The sequence below is a fragment of the Giraffa tippelskirchi genome, chromosome 9 (assembly GCF_054371585.1).
Source record: "Giraffa tippelskirchi isolate mGirTip1 chromosome 9, T2T-mGirTip1v1.2.pri, whole genome shotgun sequence".
Classification (NCBI taxonomy): domain Eukaryota; kingdom Metazoa; phylum Chordata; class Mammalia; order Artiodactyla; family Giraffidae; genus Giraffa; species Giraffa tippelskirchi.
This window is the reverse complement of record NC_137283.1, coordinates 149,525,220-149,534,694: the sequence shown is the minus strand read 5'-3', so window position 1 is coordinate 149,534,694 and position 9,475 is coordinate 149,525,220. Positions and strand designations below refer to the sequence as shown.

The 9,475-nt window shown below is 44.4% G+C and overlaps 1 long non-coding RNA gene across 1 annotated transcript; it reads right to left on the bottom strand.

The window, feature by feature from the left end:
* Positions 1 to 7,273: 7,273 nt before the first annotated feature.
* On the bottom strand, positions 7,274 to 8,673 carry LOC145521284 (uncharacterized). Its single transcript, XR_014065293.1, has 3 exons — positions 8,450 to 8,673; positions 7,535 to 7,734; positions 7,274 to 7,425 (listed from the first exon to the last, which is right to left on the bottom strand). It is a non-coding gene; the product is annotated as an uncharacterized LOC145521284 (long non-coding RNA).
* Positions 8,674 to 9,475: the final 802 nt, after the last annotated feature.

The following is a 9,475-nucleotide window of genomic DNA, read 5'->3' as shown; positions in this document are numbered from 1 at the left end:
ATTCAAGTGCATGACATTTATCATCCACTTTATTTCTATTATTATTACATCAGCTCCACCTCAGACCACTAGGCATTAGATCCCGGAATCTGGGGACCCGGGGCATAAAGCACTTCACATTACTCCCTATTGGCCAGGACTTTGTCACATGGCTCCATCTGGTAGAAGAGAGTGTGGAAAATTCAGTTTTTATTCCAGGCAATCATGTGCAGGCTAAACATGGATTCTATTACTCTAGGAGAAGGAGGCAAGGAGCAGCTTCCACCACCTATAGTTTTTATGTTAATCTCATCATGCAGGGAGTGGTGCCATGGGCTAAACTTTGGTGAACTGTCAAGGACCAGATAGCAAATATTTTAGGCTCAGCAGCCATACTGTCTCTGTTGCAATTACTCCATTCTGCTACTGTAGAGAAAGTACACATAGACAAGATGTAAATGTGTGTGGTTGGATTTGGCATTAGTTTCTTTTTCCCTGGGTTAAATAAGCATGATACTAATACTAAAAATAATATTTACTATCCATTTACTGTGTATGTCTTAGGCTCTGTGCTGAGCACCTCGCAGGCATTTTCTTAACTATTCCTGCAAAAACTCTATGAAATAGGTCTCATCGTCATCATCATCAGTTTTAGGAAACCGAGGCTCAGAGAAGTTAAGTGATTTGCTCAAGGTCACACAGCTGCTAAGTGACAGATGGGCTTTGGTTGGGGTCACTGACTTTGCAGCCCACTCTTCCCTGCTCCCCTCAGAAGTCTGGACCAAGAGGGTAACCAGAGCCATGCAAGCAGGGATTTGCACCAAAGCAGTAAATTTAGAGGGTACAAAAGACTTAGATAATGAGTTTAAAAGCTTAGCACTTCGTTAGCAAGCATAGTTAAAATGGGAAGAAGCTTTTACATAGAGATGGCTGGTAAGGAAACCGGTTGTGAGCCACATCACGAATTACACCATTGGTTTAAGAGCTGCTTTAAGTGTTCTCCTGGGCACCCTAATTTCTTTGCACCAGGATAACTTGCTACATAGACATTGCTGGGGCTCTTGGTGGGAGGGCCTACTTGTGCAGAGGTGTGTCAGTTGGTTGGAAAGGCCATATGCTACTGCATGACAGCGAGGGGCATGTGGCCCTGTGGGGCTGTGCAGGGCACTTCTGCATCACTGTCTGAGGTGATCCCAGGGTTAGGAGAGGGCGGAAAGAGACAGGATTTCAAAGGCTAAGAAAAACTTGGCTGAGTCGGAGAAATAAAACGGAAACTTCTGCCCATGTCACTGGAGGTCAGAGCCCAGGTGAGGTTTCTTTCAAATATTTCAGTGGGAGGAGAGACAAAGGAGACAGTGCTCACTTTGGGGGAAATGCTTGAACCCAGCAGAGAGCCTTTTTTCTCTAGAGGAACCGGCAAGTCACTTTCCAGCATCTAGTGGCTTTGTGTGACATGTAAACAGATTTCTCCTGGGAGAGCTTCTCGGCTCAGCAAAGCCCAGGCCTCCTCTGCTGGAGAGGTGCTTAGCCACTTCAGGGCCAGAGCTCCTTTCCAGTTCCTTTATGACTCCTGGAAAGACAACCAAGTTCTCAAATCAGGGATAATTTATTAGGAAATCCTGTCATTTTCAACAACATGAATTGACCTTGAAGGCATTATGCTAACTGAAAGAAGTCACACAGAATAAGACAAATAACTGTACAATCTCACTCATAGGTGGAATCCAAAAACTGAACTCAGAGCAATAGAGGACTGACTGGAGGTTGCCAGAGACTGGGGTGTGGGCTGTGGGTGGGTGGGGGAAATGGGTGAAGGACAAACTTCCAGTTATAAGATAAATAAGTCCTGGGGATGTGATGTACAGTGTGATGGTTAATAATGTTATAGTTAATAATGTCATTGTTATTTTAGTAGCTAAGTGGTGTCTGACTCTTTGCAACCCTGTAGACTGTAGCCCACCAGGCTCCTCTGTCCATGGGATTTCCCAGGAAAAAATACCAGAGTTGGTTGCCATTTCCTCTTCCAGGGGATCTTCCTGACCCAGTGATCGAACCAGAATCTCCTGCTTTGGCAGGTGGATTCTTTACCACTGAGCCACTAGGGAAGCCCCCATAGTTAATTGTACTGCATTGTCTATTTGAAACTTGATAAGAAGGTAGATCTTAAAAGCTTTAATCACTAGAAAAAATGTATAACTATGTGAGGAGATGGTTGTTAACTAAACTTATTGTGGTGATCAGTTCACAACTTATGATGTATATTAAATCACTACTTTGTACACCTTAAACTGATACAATGTTATATGCTGATTATACCTCAATAAGATTGGAAAAAATACAATAGAGAAAAAGATGTCTAAAAATGAGGAAGCTATTACTGATGTAATATCAATACTCTGAACAATATAGATGATTTTAAGATTGCTTGTATATGCCGTATCTCATTTAATCTTCATAAAAACTCTAAAGGGAAGGGTTAAGCAGAATAAAACTAACGCGCATTGACATTGGATGTTATTGGTGTGATTGCCTGGGTACTTTGACATGAACTCAGTCCTCCTAGGAAGCAGGTATTATCGTGGGCCCATTTTACAGAGGGAGAAGTAGAGTCAGAGAAGGTCATTTCCTTGACAACTCTCAACACAAATTTGATACTGTTGGAACTTGAATTCAGTCTTCTAAAATCAGTTTCACTGCCCCTCTTACTATTTTTCACCTGTGGGGCCCTTCAGAGTGTATACAGTGTATGCTGTATGACTTCTGAAGACAACAGATTTTACCCAAACACCAGAGGTACTAGTCAAAATAACGGAAAAGCAGTGGCAGCAGTCCTTGAAAAGAATAAACCAGTGGAAGAAAGCCAAGGGCCCCATAAGGGGTACAAATCAGGCCTGGACATATGATGAGCGTCTAATGTGGTGCTGGTTTAGTCACTAAGTCATGTCCAACTCTTGCGACCCCATGGACTGTAGGCTATCAGGTTCCTCTATCCATGTGATTTCCCAAGCAAGAATACTGGAGTGGGTAGCCATTTCCTTCTCCAGGGAATCTCCCCAGCCCAGGGATTGAATCCGAGTCTCGTGCATTGTAGGCAGATTCTTTACCTACTAAGCCACCAAACCCTTCTTTATTAAAATAGACCCATGGGGCTTCCCAGGTAGCACAGTTGTAAAGAATCTGCCTGCCGATGCAGGATACACAAGAGATGCGGATTTGATTCCTGGGTCGGGAAGATCCCCTGGAGTCGGACATGGCAACCTGCTCCAGTATTCTTGCCTGGAAAATTCTCTGGACAGAGGAACCTGGCAGGCTATAGTCCATGGTGTCACAAAGAATTAGCAAATTAATATAGACCCATACTTATGATGGAGCAATGAAATTGACCAGGAATATTTTTGATTTATTCACTCATGCCTCTGCCGGACAACTGTTTAGAGCAAGCCTCTGTTGGGATGCTGGGAATATGAATAAGAAGGCTGGTATTCAGCCAGTGCATTGAGATCCATGTCCTTTCTGATGCGTTGGAGTCTATGCTCTATCTGTTTTAAATAATTTGAATAGTACCACTGAATATAGAAATAATTTCTTGCCCTTGTGGAACTTATATTTTCACGAGAAGAGAGAGTCCACTGGGGCAAAGAAAATCAACTAATAAGGAAGTTATGCAGCAGAAAGAGCCATAAAGCAAATAAAACAGAATGATGCTATGGGAGTGACATCTTTCCTGATTTTCGTCTTGTACTTAGGTTACGGTATTAAGATGTTTAATTTTGGATTGAATGGACATCAACAGAGATGAAATGCAAACTTGGATAAAAAGCAGCAGAAGCAGCAACAAACCAGGATGGTGTGGTGGAGGCGACTTTAGACATGGTGATTGGGGAAGGCATTTCTGAAAAACTGGGACCTAGCATCAGGCAGGAGCCAGGCTCTGAGAGAAGGACTGGGATGAGGCTGGTGTGTTTGGGGAATGAAAAGAAGCCCACTGTGGCTGGAGCACTGGAGAAGGGTATGCCAACCCACTCCAGTATTCTTGCCTGGAGAATCACATGGACAGAGGAGTCTGGCGCGAGAGAGTCCATGGGGTCACAAAAAGTTGGACACGACTGAGCAACTAACACGAGGCTGGAGCACAAGGGTGAGGGAGAGGCAAGGGTACACAGGAGGTTGCAAGGGGGGATGTGTCTGATTCACATGGGGCTTTGAAAGGGTGTGAATTTCAAGGAAGCCATTGGAGGGTTTTAAACAAGGGAGTGACATGATCTAATTGATGTTCTTAAAAGTTCACACTGGTTGCACTGTGGAGAATGAATTCTGAGTGGGCAAGACTGGATACAAGACGCTGGCTGAATAGTGTTTACAGTAATCTGGAGCTGAGTGACATGGAAGAAGCTGGATTACTTGGGCATATATTTGGTGTATGGAGCTGGCAGATCACTTTGACATGTTGGAAAGGGAGAGGAATCATGTTTACCTCCTAGGTTTTTGGCCTGAGCAAAGGACATAGAGAAGACTGGGAAAAAGCGGGTCTTACATGAAATTCTGTTTTGGACAGGTTAAGACTGAGATGCCTGTTGGGCATTTAAGTCAATATATTTTTATGTGCAAGGCCCATGGTATGCAAGGTGAACTACACACATGTTGTTGTTGTTCAGTCACTAAGTCATGTCTGATTCTTTGATCCCATGGGCTGCATGCAGCATGCCAGGCTTCTCCGTTCTCCACTATCTCCCAGAATTTGCTCAAGTTCATGTCTGTTGAGTTGGTGATGCTATACAACCGTCTCATCCTCTGTCACCCTCTTCTCCTTTTGCTGTCAGTCTTTCCTAGCATCAGGGTTCTTTTCCAATGAGTCAGCTCTTTGCATCAGGTGGCTAAAGTACTGGAGCTTCAGCTTTAGCATCAGTTCCTCCAATGAACATTTGGGGTTGATTTCCCCTAAGATTGACCGATTTGATCTCCTTGCAGTCCAAGGTCCAACTCTCACATAGCATACAGAATACCATAGTCAGAAGATGAGAAAGGATTTCTTAAGGCTATTGTTCTGCAAGTGTGATAAGGAGTGAACATCCAAGGTGATTACTGATATTAGGAGCTAAGACTTGTGCAGGAGAGGCGTAGGAGGAGACGTAAAGGAGAAGAAGGCAGGAGTCAGCTCACAGAAGGCCCTGGAAGCAGACAATGGGAAATCTCGAAGAGGTTTGGAAGGAGAACGATGTGACCACACTGAATTTTTCAAAGATAACTCTGAAAGCATCATGCATGGGAGACAGGAGGGGAGTGAGACTGGATTCAGGGTGAACAGTGAAGATTTATTTGCAGCAGTCCAGGTGAGAGATAATGAAAGCTGAAACTCAGCCAGCGACTCTCTAGAAGAAGAGGAGGAAGCAGATTCAAAAGATTTTCAAAAGGTACATTCGACTATACTTGGGGAACTTTGGGCTGTGAGAGTGAGAGAGGAGTCCTCCCTGAGTCAGTTGTTTAACCTGGGGGCCTGGGTAGATGCCAGAGCCATTAAATGAGATACAGACTATAGATCCTTGACAGCGGGGTAGATCTGATCTGATCCTTTGTTTCCAGGGCCAACCTCAGGGTCCCTTTTCAGTCTGAGGAGCTGATTTGCTTTGGCTGTTCCATGATGCGCTTCCTTACTCAAGGAAGTCTTGTTGAATGGATTACAGATTGGCAAAAGCAGAATCTGGGGGAAAGTCAACATTTTAGTGAAAGTAAAAGTCGCTCAGTTGGGTCTGACTCTTTGCGATCCCACAAACTATTCAGTCCATGGAATTCTCCAGGCCAGAATACTGGAGTGGGTAGCCATTCCCTTCTCCAGGGGATCTTCCCAACCCAGGGATTGAACTCAGGTCTCCTGCACTGCAGGTGATTTTTTACCAGGTGAGCCCCCAGGGAACATTTTAGCGGTAGACATTAAGGAGGCTTGGTAGGTGGCAGGAAAACCAGAAATCAGAGGATCCAGAAAACCAGCAGAGTAGAAAGTGAAGGAATGGGGACTTCCCTGGTGGTCTAGTGGTTAAGAATCTGCCTTGCACTTAAGAGGACTCAGCTTCGATCCCTGCTTGGGGAATTAAGATCTCACGTGCTGCAGAGCAACTAAGTCTGCAAACAGCAACTACTGAGCCCTCGCCACAACTAGAGAGTCCATGTACTGCAATGGAAGATCTCGCATGACGCAACAAAGATCCCATGTGCCACAACTGAGACTTGACGCGGCCAAAAAATAAATGTTAAAAAAAACAAAAAGAAAGTGAAGGAACGGTCGAAGGCAGTACTGGATGCCAAGGTAAAGCCAAAGGAGATGAGGCCTTCCAAGTGTCCACTCGACCAGGGCTTTGACAGTAGCATCAGCCAGAGTAGTGTCAGTGGTGGTGAAGGTGTGACTGTCAGGTGGTGGCGGGTGGAGGGACAAATGCTTAGGATGGGGTTGGGGAGTGGAAAATACTCAGCTGATAATCTGCGGGCAGTGTGGACAGAGGATTGAGAGATTTCTCCCCCAAGTTGCTGTTTTCTCTGTGAATTAGGAACAGGCAGATGACGTCTTAAAGCTGAGGGCAGCGTTGTGGAAGATGAAGATCAGGGGCCAATTTGAGAGACAGGCAGTTTTAAAAAGTCAGCTTTGAGAAAACAGAAGACTATACTATTCATTTCAGTCTTATCCTGACCCTTAGAATTGTCCTTCAAGGAAAAACCTCTCTGCCCAAGAGACTCCGTTGGAACTCTAGTTAACCGAGTCATGAACTCTTCTACCCCGGGTCATGGAATAAGTATCTGTCAGAACTCAGAATTGATCCTGTGAGGGTAGCCTTGGCCCTGGCCGTTTAGCCAGTTCCATCAGACTTCAGTTTCATCGAGTATTCTAGGTCAGGCCAGTTGGCTGTTTGCAGTTTGCCGAGTTGATTTGCTTTTGCGCTTTCATTAAACATAAAAGAGCTTGAATTTGGGACCTTGAGCCATTGCTGACACTGGTAGAGGCCGGGGAGGCCTGTTAGGAATTCTAAGTGTGGCTCTTTAGAAAGAGATGTTAAACTCGTGTTTCTCCTGATAGATGTTGGTCGCCTTCCAGAGGAAAGTTAAAGTTCCCATTGCTTTTTCCAGAAAGAATAATGGGGAGCCCTTGTGCTCAAGCCAACAATCCCTCTTCTCAATAAAACAAATAGGTTCTAATGTTGGCAGCTTTCTGGGCTGTTGTGAGGACATAAAGGCTTCTCTGTCTTTCTCTGTGGTAAATATATGGCAGGCGTTTAACTCATTACTAGATAAATCACACTGCAATGGCTCAGAAGAGGCATCGGTACCAGTTTTTAATTCTGTCCTTTCTTACTTTATGTTTTCTTTCTCCACTTTATCGAGATAGAACTGACAAATAAAATTGTAATGTATTTAAAGTAATGATTTGATAAATTTTTCCTTTCTTGACTAATTTGGTTCCTGAAAGAGACGCAGATAAACTTAGTTAATAAAGGCAATTTAAATGAGCTGATTAATTTGATAAATGAATTATTTAAAGAAATGCTGTGGTGAGATTCTGAGTGTTCACCTGAGGGTCGGGGGGCTGCTCTGCATTTCCCGGCTCACATGGACCACATGGCATCATGGACTAACTGGCCAACAGGGAGATGGACAGACGTGCTCTCAGCCATTGCTAGGCCTGGCACTTAACACCACCCCACAGGAGTCTCTGGCTCTTTTCCCACTTCTGTGATGACCAAGGAGGCCATGTGTTCTGGCTGGCGTGCACTGAAGATGGAAGAGGGCCACCCAATACATATCAGGCATTATGTGATCAAGAAATAAACTTTTGTTGTGTTAAGCCATTGAATTTTCTGGATTTTCCTATTATGGTAGCAATGCCTAACCTCATTAATACACAGATCAATTGACAGCACTGTATCAGGAAAGACAAAATCTTTTACAAGTCCCCAGAGATAGCAGGTATTAAAATGAGACAGCAGGGTTTTCCCATCTCAGAGCTGTCTTCAAAGCTCTGCCCTGACTTTAAGATCATAGTCTACATATCTGTAGAAATTTCCAGAGGGCTTTACATTGAGTTATTATTGTGGACTATAAGCTGCAATAATAGGCTTCTGACAGGAAACCAAGGTTGTTTTCCTTTAAGGTGACAACGTAGTGGCAGTCAAAAAATGACTATTTCTGTATAATTTGCTTGTGTGCTGGAATCTCCCTAAGCCACACTAACTCATGAGTAAGCTGTAGCTGGGATCAGAGTAACCTCCCGTGTTTCACTGTCTCTCTTGGCTGCCCTCTGTTATAGAGCCTGTGAAAATCTCTGCAAGTGTTCCTTGGGGGGTGGGGAGAGGGGTCCCTAGAGGATGGTTCCTACTGAACAAGTTGGGTTATCTCTAGCTATCAAATGGAATGTTCCATCTTCTCTTTCATGCCAGGCTCCTCCATTGGGTATCACCCTCTCTGCCAGGTGTTCTTTCCTGCTTACCATGGATGATGCCAGTGCTACATACATCTGAGGGACCATCTGTAGTTGGGCATCATTTCTGTTATTTGGGGGTATAGGGAGTAGATAAGTCTCATGAGTACACAGTGTTATATAGTCAGGGTCACCTCCCCCTTCAATCACCAAGTCAAGCTTGTCTAATTTGCTTAACCCCTAGAGTAAATATTACACAGGAGACTTCTATTGGGTCCACCTCACCAGTTTTCTGTACAATCTAACAGTATTTACAGGGCTATGATGAGTTTCCCATTACATCTATAATTGTTGTTGTTTAGTCACTAAGTCATGGCCAACTCTTTTGTGACCTCATGGACTGTAGCCTGGCAGGCTCCTGTCCTTGGGATTTCCCAGGCAAGAATACTGGAGTGGGTTGCCATTTTCTTCTTCTCCAGGGGATCTTCCCAGCCCAGGAATTGAACCTGCATCTCCTGCATTGGAGGCAGATTCTTTACCACTGAGCCACCTGGGAAGCCCTTACACCTATAATTACCATTCACTTAAACATTTTGTTGATGATGATATTAGAGGTTTATTAAACTACCCAGGAGATTCTTATACGTTTTTCTTCACTCACTCAGTCTCTTTGTCCTGGACTTCTCCCATTTTGCCTGCCTTATTCCAGGAGAGATGGGGTAATGCGGAGATTAGGAAGTAGATGTCAAAGGATGTTGGATCTCTTCACAGGACTACTGTTTGGATAATAGCTTCCTACCACCTACTCATGTTAAACAGAGTCTCAGACTCAGTGGCACACTTTGAATCTGGAGCGAAGTCTCAAGCATGCCCATATTTTCCAGCCCATCTTCATGAGCTAGTGAAAGTGTTAGTTGCTCAGTCATGTCCAACCCTTTGTGACCCCATGGACTGTAGCCTGCTAGGCTCCTCTGTCCATGGAATTCTCCAGGCAAGAATACTGGAGTGGGTAGCTAGTCCCTTCTCCAGGGGATCTTCTGGACCCAGGGATTGAACCTGGGTCTCCTGTATTGCAGGCAGATTTTTTACCATCTG